The 17,500-nt window shown below is 42.0% G+C and overlaps 1 non-coding gene across 1 annotated transcript; it reads left to right on the top strand.

The window, feature by feature from the left end:
- The first annotated feature begins 328 nt into the window (after positions 1 to 328).
- Positions 329 to 401, top strand: TRNAM-CAU (transfer RNA methionine (anticodon CAU)). The gene has a single exon. It is a non-coding gene; the product is annotated as a tRNA-Met (tRNA).
- The last annotated feature ends 17,099 nt before the right edge of the window (positions 402 to 17,500 follow it).

Below are 17,500 nucleotides of genomic sequence, written 5' to 3'. Positions count from 1 at the left end.
TTGAAAAAGGCTTAAGCTATGAAACAAAAGGAAATCTTTTGCAAAAGTCATAATGCATCGCCAATGTTATGTATTTTTGTTGCAAAGTGAAAATCTACCAGAAACATTTTTGATTGAAAAACACGTGTCAGTCTTTGAATGGTGGCAGTAGCTAAGATAAAGATGCATTCCCATACCGGGAGTCGAACCCAGGCCACCTGGGTGAGAGCCAGGAATCCTAACCGCTAGACCATATGGGAAAAGATGCACTAATGTCTCAGTGACATTATGAAAAAAAAAAGTTTTCTGCTATGCACAATAAACTTCTGCAGATCTGCAGGTACAGCTTGCCTCGTTAGCGCAGTAGGTAGCGCGTCAGTCTCATAATCTGAAGGTCGTGAGTTCGAGCCTCACACGGGGCACTGTTCCCTCCTTTTCTCGAGAGATTTTGTCACCAACTTAGAACTTTTCCATTCAATTCTACAACTTTTTCCATTAGAAAGGAAATGGGAATCCAAATAACTTACCGGACCCATGAGTTGTTGAGTCCCTTGACACTTTAGTGTAAAAAGGGGTGGTTGAGAATGAGTTGAGCTACGAATCCAAATTGAATCTTGTGTGAAGGGTCAGAATGAAGTGCCAAAACGCGGGCGTTCAGCATTTTTGCCTGAAAAAAACAAATCCTACTTGAAATACATTTGACTAAAAAACACGCGTCAGTTTTTGAATGTTGGCAGCGGTGCAGAAAAGGATGCGTTCCCATACCAGTAGTCGAACCCGGGCCGCCTGGGTGAAAACCAGGAATCCTAACCGCTAGACCATATGGGAGAAGATGTACTGCCAGCTCACTTACAATATGAAAAAAAAGAGGTGTATTGCTTTGCACAAGCAACTTCCGCAGATTATTACGTGCATTTTGCCTCGTTAGCGCAGCAGGTAGCGCGTCAGTCTCGTAATCTGAAGGTCATGAGTTCGATTCCCACATGGGGCACTGGTACCGTGTTTCCTTAACTGATTTTGCCACCATCTTGGCTAGAGAGTCACAGCTCTTTTCCATTCAGTAGCAAAACATCACCAATTGATGGAAGGGGAGCTCCAATGACAAACAGGGATAAAGGCTTGTTGAGTCCCTTAACACCCAGGAATTAAAAGTGAGAGATATGAATGGTTTGAGATATGACATCAAATAAGCTTTTGTGCAAATAAATATCCAAAAAACCTGGTGGTCTGCATTTTTGGCTGCAAAGAGCAGTTCCAACCTAAACTGATTCTGTCTGCAAGGCACGTGTTGGCTTTGGAATGTGGACACTAGTCCCCAAAAAAAAGTCTCTCCCATAGCAGGAATCGAACCAGTCAACCAGGAATACTAACTAAGTCTTTCTCCACATGGTGTAAGCAGTACAGTAAACAGCAAGACAGGTGTAAAAAAAAAAAAAAAAAGAGTGTTTTGCTTTGAATACAAAACATCAACATTACAAGAGCTGAAACACGCTACATGGTCAAGGTTTTTGGCACGTCAGTTGAATAATTTGAAGATCATGAGTTTTTTGCTCACACGTGGCATCCTCCTTTTCTCAAGAGATTTTGTCACTAACTCTGAACTTTCCAATTCAGTTCTAAACTGTTTCCGATTAGAAAGAACATGGGAGCCCTAATGACAGACAGGACACATGGCTTGTTGAGTCCCTTGACACTTTTGTGTAAAACTGTGTAGTTGAAAAAGGCTTAAGCTATGAAACAAAAGGAAATCTTTTGCAAAAGTCATAATGCATCGCCAATGTTAAGTATTTTTGTTGCAAAGTGAAAATCTACCAGAAACATTTTTGATTGAAAAACACGTGTCAGTCTTTGAATGGTGGCAGTAGCTAAGATAAAGATGCATTCCCATACCGGGAGTCGAACCCAGGCCACCTGGGTGAGAGCCAGGAATCCTAACCGCTAGACCATATGGGAAAAGATGCACTAATGTCTCAGTGACATTATGAAAAAAAAAAGTTTTCTGCTATGCACAATAAACTTCTGCAGATCTGCAGGTACAGCTTGCTTCGTTAGCGCAGTAGGTAGCGCGTCAGTCTCATTATCTGAAGGTCGTGAGTTCGAGCCTCACACGGGGCACTGTTCCCTCCTTTTCTCGAGAGATTTTGTCACCAACTTAGAACTTTTCCATTCAATTCTACAACTTTTTCCATTAGAAAGGAAATGGGAATCCAAATAACTTACCGGACCCATGAGTTGTTGAGTCCCTTGACACTTTAGTGTAAAAAGGGGTGGTTGAGAATGAGTTGAGCTACGAATCCAAATTGAATCTTGTGTGAAGGGTCAGAATGAAGTGCCAAAACGCGGGCGTTCAGCATTTTTGCCTGAAAAAAACAAATCCTACTTGAAATACGTTTGACTAAAAAACACGCGTCAGTTTTTGAATGTTGGCAGCGGTGCAGAAAAGGATGCGTTCCCATACCAGTAGTCGAACCCGGGCCGCCTGGGTGAAAACCAGGAATCCTAACCGCTAGACCATATGGGAGAAGATGTACTGCCAGCTCACTTACAATATGAAAAAAAAGAGGTGTACTGCTTTGCACAAGCAACCTCCGCAGATTATTACGTGCATTTTGCCTCGTTAGCGCAGCAGGTAGCGCGTCAGTCTCGTAATCTGAAGGTCATGAGTTCGATTCTCACATGGGGCACTGGTACCGTGTTTCCTTAACTGATTTTGCCACCATCTTGGCTAGAGAGTCACAGCTCTTTTCCATTCAGTAGCAAAACATCACCAATTGATGGAAGGGGAGCTCCAATGACAAACAGGGATAAAGGCTTGTTGAGTCCCTTAACACCCAGGAATTAAAAGTGAGAGATATGAATGGTTTGAGATATGACATCAAATAAGCTTTTGTGCAAATAAATATCCAAAAAACCTGGTGGTCTGCATTTTTGGCTGCAAAGAGCAGTTCCAACCAAAACTGATTCTGTCTGCAAGGCACGTGTTGGCTTTGGAATGTGGACACTAGTCCCCAAAAAAAAGTCTCTCCCATAGCAGGAATCGAACCAGTCAACCAGGAATACTAACTAAGTCTTTCTCCACATGGTGTAAGCAGTACAGTAAACAGCAAGACAGGTGTAAAAAAAAAAAAAAAAAGAGTGTTTTGCTTTGAATACAAAACATCAACATTACAAGAGCTGAAACACGCTACATGGTCAAGGTTTTTGGCACGTCAGTTGAATAATTTGAAGATCATGAGTTTTTTGCTCACACGTGGCATCCTCCTTTTCTCAAGAGATTTTGTCACTAACTCTGAACTTTCCAATTCAGTTCTAAACTGTTTCCGATTAGAAAGAACATGGGAGCCCTAATGACAGACAGGACACATGGCTTGTTGAGTCCCTTGACACTTTTGTGTAAAACTGTGTAGTTGAAAAAGGCTTAAGCTATGAAACAAAAGGAAATCTTTTGCAAAAGTCATAATGCATCGCCAATGTTAAGTATTTTTGTTGCAAAGTGAAAATCTACCAGAAACATTTTTGATTGAAAAACACGTGTCAGTCTTTGAATGGTGGCAGTAGCTAAGATAAAGATGCATTCCCATACCGGGAGTCGAACCCAGGCCACCTGGGTGAGAGCCAGGAATCCTAACCGCTAGACCATATGGGAAAAGATGCACTAATGTCTCAGTGACATTATGAAAAAAAAAAGTTTTCTGCTATGCACAATAAACTTCTGCAGATCTGCAGGTACAGCTTGCTTCGTTAGCGCAGTAGGTAGCGCGTCAGTCTCATAATCTGAAGGTCGTGAGTTCGAGCCTCACACGGGGCACTGTTCCCTCCTTTTCTCGAGAGATTTTGTCACCAACTTAGAACTTTTCCATTCAATTCTACAACTTTTTCCATTAGAAAGGAAATGGGAATCCAAATAACTTACCGGACCCATGAGTTGTTGAGTCCCTTGACACTTTAGTGTAAAAAGGGGTGGTTGAGAATGAGTTGAGCTACGAATCCAAATTGAATCTTGTGTGAAGGGTCAGAATGAAGTGCCAAAACGCAGGCGTTCAGCATTTTTGCCTGAAAAAAACAAATCCTACTTGAAATACGTTTGACTAAAAAACACGCGTCAGTTTTTGAATGTTGGCAGCGGTGCAGAAAAGGATGCGTTCCCATACCAGTAGTCGAACCCGGGCCGCCTGGGTGAAAACCAGGAATCCTAACCGCTAGACCATATGGGAGAAGATGTACTGCCAGCTCACTTACAATATGAAAAAAAAGAGGTGTACTGCTTTGCACAAGCAACTTCCGCAGATTATTACGTGCATTTTGCCTCGTTAGCGCAGCAGGTAGCGCGTCAGTCTCGTAATCTGAAGGTCATGAGTTCGATTCTCACATGGGGCACTGGTACCGTGTTTCCTTAACTGATTTTGCCACCATCTTGGCTAGAGAGTCACAGCTCTTTTCCATTCAGTAGCAAAACATCACCAATTGATGGAAGGGGAGCTCCAATGACAAACAGGGATAAAGGCTTGTTGAGTCCCTTAACACCCAGGAATTAAAAGTGAGAGATATGAATGGTTTGAGATATGACATCAAATAAGCTTTTGTGCCAATAAATATCCAAAAAACCTGGTGGTCTGCATTTTTGGCTGCAAAGAGCAGTTCCAACCTAAACTGATTCTGTCTGCAAGGCACGTGTTGGCTTTGGAATGTGGACACTAGTCCCCAAAAAAAAGTCTCTCCCATAGCAGGAATCGAACCAGTCAACCAGGAATACTAACTAAGTCTTTCTCCACATGGTGTAAGCAGTACAGTAAACAGCAAGACAGGTGTAAAAAAAAAAAAAAAAAGAGTGTTTTGCTTTGAATACAAAACATCAACATTACAAGAGCTGAAACACGCTACATGGTCAAGGTTTTTGGCACGTCAGTTGAATAATTTGAAGATCATGAGTTTTTTGCTCACACGTGGCATCCTCCTTTTCTCAAGAGATTTTGTCACTAACTCTGAACTTTCCAATTCAGTTCTAAACTGTTTCCGATTAGAAAGAACATGGGAGCCCTAATGACAGACAGGACACATGGCTTGTTGAGTCCCTTGACACTTTTGTGTAAAACTGTGTAGTTGAAAAAGGCTTAAGCTATGAAACAAAAGGAAATCTTTTGCAAAAGTCATAATGCATCGCCAATGTTAAGTATTTTTGTTGCAAAGTGAAAATCTACCAGAAACATTTTTGATTGAAAAACACGTGTCAGTCTTTGAATGGTGGCAGTAGCTAAGATAAAGATGCATTCCCATACCGGGAGTCGAACCCAGGCCACCTGGGTGAGAGCCAGGAATCCTAACCGCTAGACCATATGGGAAAAGATGCACTAATGTCTCAGTGACATTATGAAAAAAAAAAGTTTTCTGCTATGCACAATAAACTTCTGCAGATCTGCAGGTACAGCTTGCTTCGTTAGCGCAGTAGGTAGCGCGTCAGTCTCATAATCTGAAGGTCGTGAGTTCGAGCCTCACACGGGGCACTGTTCCCTCCTTTTCTCGAGAGATTTTGTCACCAACTTAGAACTTTTCCATTCAATTCTACAACTTTTTCCATTAGAAAGGAAATGGGAATCCAAATAACTTACCGGACCCATGAGTTGTTGAGTCCCTTGACACTTTAGTGTAAAAAGGGGTGGTTGAGAATGAGTTGAGCTACGAATCCAAATTGAATCTTGTGTGAAGGGTCAGAATGAAGTGCCAAAACGCGGGCGTTCAGCATTTTTGCCTGAAAAAAACAAATCCTACTTGAAATACGTTTGACTAAAAAACACGCGTCAGTTTTTGAATGTTGGCAGCGGTGCAGAAAAGGATGCGTTCCCATACCAGTAGTCGAACCCGGGCCGCCTGGGTGAAAACCAGGAATCCTAACCGCTAGACCATATGGGAGAAGATGTACTGCCAGCTCACTTACAATATGAAAAAAAAGAGGTGTACTGCTTTGCACAAGCAACCTCCGCAGATTATTACGTGCATTTTGCCTCGTTAGCGCAGCAGGTAGCGCGTCAGTCTCGTAATCTGAAGGTCATGAGTTCGATTCTCACATGGGGCACTGGTACCGTGTTTCCTTAACTGATTTTGCCACCATCTTGGCTAGAGAGTCACAGCTCTTTTCCATTCAGTAGCAAAACATCACCAATTGATGGAAGGGGAGCTCCAATGACAAACAGGGATAAAGGCTTGTTGAGTCCCTTAACACCCAGGAATTAAAAGTGAGAGATATGAATGGTTTGAGATATGACATCAAATAAGCTTTTGTGCAAATAAATATCCAAAAAACCTGGTGGTCTGCATTTTTGGCTGCAAAGAGCAGTTCCAACCTAAACTGATTCTGTCTGCAAGGCACGTGTTGGCTTTGGAATGTGGACACTAGTCCCCAAAAAAAAGTCTCTCCCATAGCAGGAATCGAACCAGTCAACCAGGAATACTAACTAAGTCTTTCTCCACATGGTGTAAGCAGTACAGTAAACAGCAAGACAGGTGTAAAAAAAAAAAAAAAAAGAGTGTTTTGCTTTGAATACAAAACATCAACATTACAAGAGCTGAAACACGCTACATGGTCAAGGTTTTTGGCACGTCAGTTGAATAATTTGAAGATCATGAGTTTTTTGCTCACACGTGGCATCCTCCTTTTCTCAAGAGATTTTGTCACTAACTCTGAACTTTCCAATTCAGTTCTAAACTGTTTCCGATTAGAAAGAACATGGGAGCCCTAATGACAGACAGGACACATGGCTTGTTGAGTCCCTTGACACTTTTGTGTAAAACTGTGTAGTTGAAAAAGGCTTAAGCTATGAAACAAAAGGAAATCTTTTGCAAAAGTCATAATGCATCGCCAATGTTAAGTATTTTTGTTGCAAAGTGAAAATCTACCAGAAACATTTTTGATTGAAAAACACGTGTCAGTCTTTGAATGGTGGCAGTAGCTAAGATAAAGATGCATTCCCATACCAGGAGTCGAACCCAGGCCACCTGGGTGAGAGCCAGGAATCCTAACCGCTAGACCATATGGGAAAAGATGCACTAATGTCTCAGTGACATTATGAAAAAAAAAAGTTTTCTGCTATGCACAATAAACTTCTGCAGATCTGCAGGTACAGCTTGCTTCGTTAGCGCAGTAGGTAGCGCGTCAGTCTCATAATCTGAAGGTCGTGAGTTCGAGCCTCACACGGGGCACTGTTCCCTCCTTTTCTCGAGAGATTTTGTCACCAACTTAGAACTTTTCCATTCAATTCTACAACTTTTTCCATTAGAAAGGAAATGGGAATCCAAATAACTTACCGGACCCATGAGTTGTTGAGTCCCTTGACACTTTAGTGTAAAAAGGGGTGGTTGAGAATGAGTTGAGCTACGAATCCAAATTGAATCTTGTGTGAAGGGTCAGAATGAAGTGCCAAAACGCGGGCGTTCAGCATTTTTGCCTGAAAAAAACAAATCCTACTTGAAATACGTTTGACTAAAAAACACGCGTCAGTTTTTGAATGTTGGCAGCGGTGCAGAAAAGGATGCGTTCCCATACCAGTAGTCGAACCCGGGCCGCCTGGGTGAAAACCAGGAATCCTAACCGCTAGACCATATGGGAGAAGATGTACTGCCAGCTCACTTACAATATGAAAAAAAAGAGGTGTACTGCTTTGCACAAGCAACCTCCGCAGATTATTACGTGCATTTTGCCTCGTTAGCGCAGCAGGTAGCGCGTCAGTCTCGTAATCTGAAGGTCATGAGTTCGATTCTCACATGGGGCACTGGTACCGTGTTTCCTTAACTGATTTTGCCACCATCTTGGCTAGAGAGTCACAGCTCTTTTCCATTCAGTAGCAAAACATCACCAATTGATGGAAGGGGAGCTCCAATGACAAACAGGGATAAAGGCTTGTTGAGTCCCTTAACACCCAGGAATTAAAAGTGAGAGATATGAATGGTTTGAGATATGACATCAAATAAGCTTTTGTGCAAATAAATATCCAAAAAACCTGGTGGTCTGCATTTTTGGCTGCAAAGAGCAGTTCCAACCTAAACTGATTCTGTCTGCAAGGCACGTGTTGGCTTTGGAATGTGGACACTAGTCCCCAAAAAAAAGTCTCTCCCATAGCAGGAATCGAACCAGTCAACCAGGAATACTAACTAAGTCTTTCTCCACATGGTGTAAGCAGTACAGTAAACAGCAAGACAGGTGTAAAAAAAAAAAAAAAAAGAGTGTTTTGCTTTGAATACAAAACATCAACATTACAAGAGCTGAAACACGCTACATGGTCAAGGTTTTTGGCACGTCAGTTGAATAATTTGAAGATCATGAGTTTTTTGCTCACACGTGGCATCCTCCTTTTCTCAAGAGATTTTGTCACTAACTCTGAACTTTCCAATTCAGTTCTAAACTGTTTCCGATTAGAAAGAACATGGGAGCCCTAATGACAGACAGGACACATGGCTTGTTGAGTCCCTTGACACTTTTGTGTAAAACTGTGTAGTTGAAAAAGGCTTAAGCTATGAAACAAAAGGAAATCTTTTGCAAAAGTCATAATGCATCGCCAATGTTAAGTATTTTTGTTGCAAAGTGAAAATCTACCAGAAACATTTTTGATTGAAAAACACGTGTCAGTCTTTGAATGGTGGCAGTAGCTAAGATAAAGATGCATTCCCATACCAGGAGTCGAACCCAGGCCACCTGGGTGAGAGCCAGGAATCCTAACCGCTAGACCATATGGGAAAAGATGCACTAATGTCTCAGTGACATTATGAAAAAAAAAAGTTTTCTGCTATGCACAATAAACTTCTGCAGATCTGCAGGTACAGCTTGCTTCGTTAGCGCAGTAGGTAGCGCGTCAGTCTCATAATCTGAAGGTCGTGAGTTCGAGCCTCACACGGGGCACTGTTCCCTCCTTTTCTCGAGAGATTTTGTCACCAACTTAGAACTTTTCCATTCAATTCTACAACTTTTTCCATTAGAAAGGAAATGGGAATCCAAATAACTTACCGGACCCATGAGTTGTTGAGTCCCTTGACACTTTAGTGTAAAAAGGGGTGGTTGAGAATGAGTTGAGCTACGAATCCAAATTGAATCTTGTGTGAAGGGTCAGAATGAAGTGCCAAAACGCGGGCGTTCAGCATTTTTGCCTGAAAAAAACAAATCCTACTTGAAATACGTTTGACTAAAAAACACGCGTCAGTTTTTGAATGTTGGCAGCGGTGCAGAAAAGGATGCGTTCCCATACCAGTAGTCGAACCCGGGCCGCCTGGGTGAAAACCAGGAATCCTAACCGCTAGACCATATGGGAGAAGATGTACTGCCAGCTCACTTACAATATGAAAAAAAAGAGGTGTACTGCTTTGCACAAGCAACCTCCGCAGATTATTACGTGCATTTTGCCTCGTTAGCGCAGCAGGTAGCGCGTCAGTCTCGTAATCTGAAGGTCATGAGTTCGATTCTCACATGGGGCACTGGTACCGTGTTTCCTTAACTGATTTTGCCACCATCTTGGCTAGAGAGTCACAGCTCTTTTCCATTCAGTAGCAAAACATCACCAATTGATGGAAGGGGAGCTCCAATGACAAACAGGGATAAAGGCTTGTTGAGTCCCTTAACACCCAGGAATTAAAAGTGAGAGATATGAATGGTTTGAGATATGACATCAAATAAGCTTTTGTGCAAATAAATATCCAAAAAACCTGGTGGTCTGCATTTTTGGCTGCAAAGAGCAGTTCCAACCTAAACTGATTCTGTCTGCAAGGCACGTGTTGGCTTTGGAATGTGGACACTAGTCCCCAAAAAAAAGTCTCTCCCATAGCAGGAATCGAACCAGTCAACCAGGAATACTAACTAAGTCTTTCTCCACATGGTGTAAGCAGTACAGTAAACAGCAAGACAGGTGTAAAAAAAAAAAAAAAAAGAGTGTTTTGCTTTGAATACAAAACATCAACATTACAAGAGCTGAAACACGCTACATGGTCAAGGTTTTTGGCACGTCAGTTGAATAATTTGAAGATCATGAGTTTTTTGCTCACACGTGGCATCCTCCTTTTCTCAAGAGATTTTGTCACTAACTCTGAACTTTCCAATTCAGTTCTAAACTGTTTCCGATTAGAAAGAACATGGGAGCCCTAATGACAGACAGGACACATGGCTTGTTGAGTCCCTTGACACTTTTGTGTAAAACTGTGTAGTTGAAAAAGGCTTAAGCTATGAAACAAAAGGAAATCTTTTGCAAAAGTCATAATGCATCGCCAATGTTAAGTATTTTTGTTGCAAAGTGAAAATCTACCAGAAACATTTTTGATTGAAAAACACGTGTCAGTCTTTGAATGGTGGCAGTAGCTAAGATAAAGATGCATTCCCATACCGGGAGTCGAACCCAGGCCACCTGGGTGAGAGCCAGGAATCCTAACCGCTAGACCATATGGGAAAAGATGCACTAATGTCTCAGTGACATTATGAAAAAAAAAAGTTTTCTGCTATGCACAATAAACTTCTGCAGATCTGCAGGTACAGCTTGCTTCGTTAGCGCAGTAGGTAGCGCGTCAGTCTCATAATCTGAAGGTCGTGAGTTCGAGCCTCACACGGGGCACTGTTCCCTCCTTTTCTCGAGAGATTTTGTCACCAACTTAGAACTTTTCCATTCAATTCTACAACTTTTTCCATTAGAAAGGAAATGGGAATCCAAATAACTTACCGGACCCATGAGTTGTTGAGTCCCTTGACACTTTAGTGTAAAAAGGGGTGGTTGAGAATGAGTTGAGCTACGAATCCAAATTGAATCTTGTGTGAAGGGTCAGAATGAAGTGCCAAAACGCGGGCGTTCAGCATTTTTGCCTGAAAAAAACAAATCCTACTTGAAATACGTTTGACTAAAAAACACGCGTCAGTTTTTGAATGTTGGCAGCGGTGCAGAAAAGGATGCGTTCCCATACCAGTAGTCGAACCCGGGCCGCCTGGGTGAAAACCAGGAATCCTAACCGCTAGACCATATGGGAGAAGATGTACTGCCAGCTCACTTACAATATGAAAAAAAAGAGGTGTACTGCTTTGCACAAGCAACTTCCGCAGATTATTACGTGCATTTTGCCTCGTTAGCGCAGCAGGTAGCGCGTCAGTCTCGTAATCTGAAGGTCATGAGTTCGATTCTCACATGGGGCACTGGTACCGTGTTTCCTTAACTGATTTTGCCACCATCTTGGCTAGAGAGTCACAGCTCTTTTCCATTCAGTAGCAAAACATCACCAATTGATGGAAGGGGAGCTCCAATGACAAACAGGGATAAAGGCTTGTTGAGTCCCTTAACACCCAGGAATTAAAAGTGAGAGATATGAATGGTTTGAGATATGACATCAAATAAGCTTTTGTGCAAATAAATATCCAAAAAACCTGGTGGTCTGCATTTTTGGCTGCAAAGAGCAGTTCCAACCTAAACTGATTCTGTCTGCAAGGCACGTGTTGGCTTTGGAATGTGGACACTAGTCCCCAAAAAAAAGTCTCTCCCATAGCAGGAATCGAACCAGTCAACCAGGAATACTAACTAAGTCTTTCTCCACATGGTGTAAGCAGTACAGTAAACAGCAAGACAGGTGTAAAAAAAAAAAAAAAAAAAAAAAGAGTGTTTTGCTTTGAATACAAAACATCAACATTACAAGAGCTGAAACACGCTACATGGTCAAGGTTTTTGGCACGTCAGTTGAATAATTTGAAGATCATGAGTTTTTTGCTCACACGTGGCATCCTCCTTTTCTCAAGAGATTTTGTCACTAACTCTGAACTTTCCAATTCAGTTCTAAACTGTTTCCGATTAGAAAGAACATGGGAGCCCTAATGACAGACAGGACACATGGCTTGTTGAGTCCCTTGACACTTTTGTGTAAAACTGTGTAGTTGAAAAAGGCTTAAGCTATGAAACAAAAGGAAATCTTTTGCAAAAGTCATAATGCATCGCCAATGTTAAGTATTTTTGTTGCAAAGTGAAAATCTACCAGAAACATTTTTGATTGAAAAACACGTGTCAGTCTTTGAATGGTGGCAGTAGCTAAGATAAAGATGCATTCCCATACCGGGAGTCGAACCCAGGCCACCTGGGTGAGAGCCAGGAATCCTAACCGCTAGACCATATGGGAAAAGATGCACTAATGTCTCAGTGACATTATGAAAAAAAAAAGTTTTCTGCTATGCACAATAAACTTCTGCAGATCTGCAGGTACAGCTTGCTTCGTTAGCGCAGTAGGTAGCGCGTCAGTCTCATAATCTGAAGGTCGTGAGTTCGAGCCTCACACGGGGCACTGTTCCCTCCTTTTCTCGAGAGATTTTGTCACCAACTTAGAACTTTTCCATTCAATTCTACAACTTTTTCCATTAGAAAGGAAATGGGAATCCAAATAACTTACCGGACCCATGAGTTGTTGAGTCCCTTGACACTTTAGTGTAAAAAGGGGTGGTTGAGAATGAGTTGAGCTACGAATCCAAATTGAATCTTGTGTGAAGGGTCAGAATGAAGTGCCAAAACGCGGGCGTTCAGCATTTTTGCCTGAAAAAAACAAATCCTACTTGAAATACGTTTGACTAAAAAACACGCGTCAGTTTTTGAATGTTGGCAGCGGTGCAGAAAAGGATGCGTTCCCATACCAGTAGTCGAACCCGGGCCGCCTGGGTGAAAACCAGGAATCCTAACCGCTAGACCATATGGGAGAAGATGTACTGCCAGCTCACTTACAATATGAAAAAAAAGAGGTGTACTGCTTTGCACAAGCAACCTCCGCAGATTATTACGTGCATTTTGCCTCGTTAGCGCAGCAGGTAGCGCGTCAGTCTCGTAATCTGAAGGTCATGAGTTCGATTCTCACATGGGGCACTGGTACCGTGTTTCCTTAACTGATTTTGCCACCATCTTGGCTAGAGAGTCACAGCTCTTTTCCATTCAGTAGCAAAACATCACCAATTGATGGAAGGGGAGCTCCAATGACAAACAGGGATAAAGGCTTGTTGAGTCCCTTAACACCCAGGAATTAAAAGTGAGAGATATGAATGGTTTGAGATATGACATCAAATAAGCTTTTGTGCAAATAAATATCCAAAAAACCTGGTGGTCTGCATTTTTGGCTGCAAAGAGCAGTTCCAACCTAAACTGATTCTGTCTGCAAGGCACGTGTTGGCTTTGGAATGTGGACACTAGTCCCCAAAAAAAAGTCTCTCCCATAGCAGGAATCGAACCAGTCAACCAGGAATACTAACTAAGTCTTTCTCCACATGGTGTAAGCAGTACAGTAAACAGCAAGACAGGTGTAAAAAAAAAAAAAAAAAGAGTGTTTTGCTTTGAATACAAAACATCAACATTACAAGAGCTGAAACACGCTACATGGTCAAGGTTTTTGGCACGTCAGTTGAATAATTTGAAGATCATGAGTTTTTTGCTCACACGTGGCATCCTCCTTTTCTCAAGAGATTTTGTCACTAACTCTGAACTTTCCAATTCAGTTCTAAACTGTTTCCGATTAGAAAGAACATGGGAGCCCTAATGACAGACAGGACACATGGCTTGTTGAGTCCCTTGACACTTTTGTGTAAAACTGTGTAGTTGAAAAAGGCTTAAGCTATGAAACAAAAGGAAATCTTTTGCAAAAGTCATAATGCATCGCCAATGTTAAGTATTTTTGTTGCAAAGTGAAAATCTACCAGAAACATTTTTGATTGAAAAACACGTGTCAGTCTTTGAATGGTGGCAGTAGCTAAGATAAAGATGCATTCCCATACCAGGAGTCGAACCCAGGCCACCTGGGTGAGAGCCAGGAATCCTAACCGCTAGACCATATGGGAAAAGATGCACTAATGTCTCAGTGACATTATGAAAAAAAAAAGTTTTCTGCTATGCACAATAAACTTCTGCAGATCTGCAGGTACAGCTTGCTTCGTTAGCGCAGTAGGTAGCGCGTCAGTCTCATAATCTGAAGGTCGTGAGTTCGAGCCTCACACGGGGCACTGTTCCCTCCTTTTCTCGAGAGATTTTGTCACCAACTTAGAACTTTTCCATTCAATTCTACAACTTTTTCCATTAGAAAGGAAATGGGAATCCAAATAACTTACCGGACCCATGAGTTGTTGAGTCCCTTGACACTTTAGTGTAAAAAGGGGTGGTTGAGAATGAGTTGAGCTACGAATCCAAATTGAATCTTGTGTGAAGGGTCAGAATGAAGTGCCAAAACGCGGGCGTTCAGCATTTTTGCCTGAAAAAAACAAATCCTACTTGAAATACGTTTGACTAAAAAACACGCGTCAGTTTTTGAATGTTGGCAGCGGTGCAGAAAAGGATGCGTTCCCATACCAGTAGTCGAACCCGGGCCGCCTGGGTGAAAACCAGGAATCCTAACCGCTAGACCATATGGGAGAAGATGTACTGCCAGCTCACTTACAATATGAAAAAAAAGAGGTGTACTGCTTTGCACAAGCAACCTCCGCAGATTATTACGTGCATTTTGCCTCGTTAGCGCAGCAGGTAGCGCGTCAGTCTCGTAATCTGAAGGTCATGAGTTCGATTCTCACATGGGGCACTGGTACCGTGTTTCCTTAACTGATTTTGCCACCATCTTGGCTAGAGAGTCACAGCTCTTTTCCATTCAGTAGCAAAACATCACCAATTGATGGAAGGGGAGCTCCAATGACAAACAGGGATAAAGGCTTGTTGAGTCCCTTAACACCCAGGAATTAAAAGTGAGAGATATGAATGGTTTGAGATATGACATCAAATAAGCTTTTGTGCAAATAAATATCCAAAAAACCTGGTGGTCTGCATTTTTGGCTGCAAAGAGCAGTTCCAACCTAAACTGATTCTGTCTGCAAGGCACGTGTTGGCTTTGGAATGTGGACACTAGTCCCCAAAAAAAAGTCTCTCCCATAGCAGGAATCGAACCAGTCAACCAGGAATACTAACTAAGTCTTTCTCCACATGGTGTAAGCAGTACAGTAAACAGCAAGACAGGTGTAAAAAAAAAAAAAAAAAGAGTGTTTTGCTTTGAATACAAAACATCAACATTACAAGAGCTGAAACACGCTACATGGTCAAGGTTTTTGGCACGTCAGTTGAATAATTTGAAGATCATGAGTTTTTTGCTCACACGTGGCATCCTCCTTTTCTCAAGAGATTTTGTCACTAACTCTGAACTTTCCAATTCAGTTCTAAACTGTTTCCGATTAGAAAGAACATGGGAGCCCTAATGACAGACAGGACACATGGCTTGTTGAGTCCCTTGACACTTTTGTGTAAAACTGTGTAGTTGAAAAAGGCTTAAGCTATGAAACAAAAGGAAATCTTTTGCAAAAGTCATAATGCATCGCCAATGTTAAGTATTTTTGTTGCAAAGTGAAAATCTACCAGAAACATTTTTGATTGAAAAACACGTGTCAGTCTTTGAATGGTGGCAGTAGCTAAGATAAAGATGCATTCCCATACCAGGAGTCGAACCCAGGCCACCTGGGTGAGAGCCAGGAATCCTAACCGCTAGACCATATGGGAAAAGATGCACTAATGTCTCAGTGACATTATGAAAAAAAAAAGTTTTCTGCTATGCACAATAAACTTCTGCAGATCTGCAGGTACAGCTTGCTTCGTTAGCGCAGTAGGTAGCGCGTCAGTCTCATAATCTGAAGGTCGTGAGTTCGAGCCTCACACGGGGCACTGTTCCCTCCTTTTCTCGAGAGATTTTGTCACCAACTTAGAACTTTTCCATTCAATTCTACAACTTTTTCCATTAGAAAGGAAATGGGAATCCAAATAACTTACCGGACCCATGAGTTGTTGAGTCCCTTGACACTTTAGTGTAAAAAGGGGTGGTTGAGAATGAGTTGAGCTACGAATCCAAATTGAATCTTGTGTGAAGGGTCAGAATGAAGTGCCAAAACGCGGGCGTTCAGCATTTTTGCCTGAAAAAAACAAATCCTACTTGAAATACGTTTGACTAAAAAACACGCGTCAGTTTTTGAATGTTGGCAGCGGTGCAGAAAAGGATGCGTTCCCATACCAGTAGTCGAACCCGGGCCGCCTGGGTGAAAACCAGGAATCCTAACCGCTAGACCATATGGGAGAAGATGTACTGCCAGCTCACTTACAATATGAAAAAAAAGAGGTGTACTGCTTTGCACAAGCAACCTCCGCAGATTATTACGTGCATTTTGCCTCGTTAGCGCAGCAGGTAGCGCGTCAGTCTCGTAATCTGAAGGTCATGAGTTCGATTCTCACATGGGGCACTGGTACCGTGTTTCCTTAACTGATTTTGCCACCATCTTGGCTAGAGAGTCACAGCTCTTTTCCATTCAGTAGCAAAACATCACCAATTGATGGAAGGGGAGCTCCAATGACAAACAGGGATAAAGGCTTGTTGAGTCCCTTAACACCCAGGAATTAAAAGTGAGAGATATGAATGGTTTGAGATATGACATCAAATAAGCTTTTGTGCAAATAAATATCCAAAAAACCTGGTGGTCTGCATTTTTGGCTGCAAAGAGCAGTTCCAACCTAAACTGATTCTGTCTGCAAGGCACGTGTTGGCTTTGGAATGTGGACACTAGTCCCCAAAAAAAAGTCTCTCCCATAGCAGGAATCGAACCAGTCAACCAGGAATACTAACTAAGTCTTTCTCCACATGGTGTAAGCAGTACAGTAAACAGCAAGACAGGTGTAAAAAAAAAAAAAAAAAGAGTGTTTTGCTTTGAATACAAAACATCAACATTACAAGAGCTGAAACACGCTACATGGTCAAGGTTTTTGGCACGTCAGTTGAATAATTTGAAGATCATGAGTTTTTTGCTCACACGTGGCATCCTCCTTTTCTCAAGAGATTTTGTCACTAACTCTGAACTTTCCAATTCAGTTCTAAACTGTTTCCGATTAGAAAGAACATGGGAGCCCTAATGACAGACAGGACACATGGCTTGTTGAGTCCCTTGACACTTTTGTGTAAAACTGTGTAGTTGAAAAAGGCTTAAGCTATGAAACAAAAGGAAATCTTTTGCAAAAGTCATAATGCATCGCCAATGTTAAGTATTTTTGTTGCAAAGTGAAAATCTACCAGAAACATTTTTGATTGAAAAACACGTGTCAGTCTTTGAATGGTGGCAGTAGCTAAGATAAAGATGCATTCCCATACCAGGAGTCGAACCCAGGCCACCTGGGTGAGAGCCAGGAATCCTAACCGCTAGACCATATGGGAAAAGATGCACTAATGTCTCAGTGACATTATGAAAAAAAAAAGTTTTCTGCTATGCACAATAAACTTCTGCAGATCTGCAGGTACAGCTTGCTTCGTTAGCGCAGTAGGTAGCGCGTCAGTCTCATAATCTGAAGGTCGTGAGTTCGAGCCTCACACGGGGCACTGTTCCCTCCTTTTCTCGAGAGATTTTGTCACCAACTTAGAACTTTTCCATTCAATTCTACAACTTTTTCCATTAGAAAGGAAATGGGAATCCAAATAACTTACCGGACCCATGAGTTGTTGAGTCCCTTGACACTTTAGTGTAAAAAGGGGTGGTTGAGAA

This window comes from Phyllobates terribilis, unplaced genomic scaffold (genome assembly GCF_046119375.1).
Source record: "Phyllobates terribilis strain yellow unplaced genomic scaffold, ASM4611937v1 Scaffold_11__3_contigs__length_659146591, whole genome shotgun sequence".
Taxonomy (NCBI): domain Eukaryota; kingdom Metazoa; phylum Chordata; class Amphibia; order Anura; family Dendrobatidae; genus Phyllobates; species Phyllobates terribilis.
This window is presented reverse-complemented; position numbering and strand designations above follow the sequence as displayed.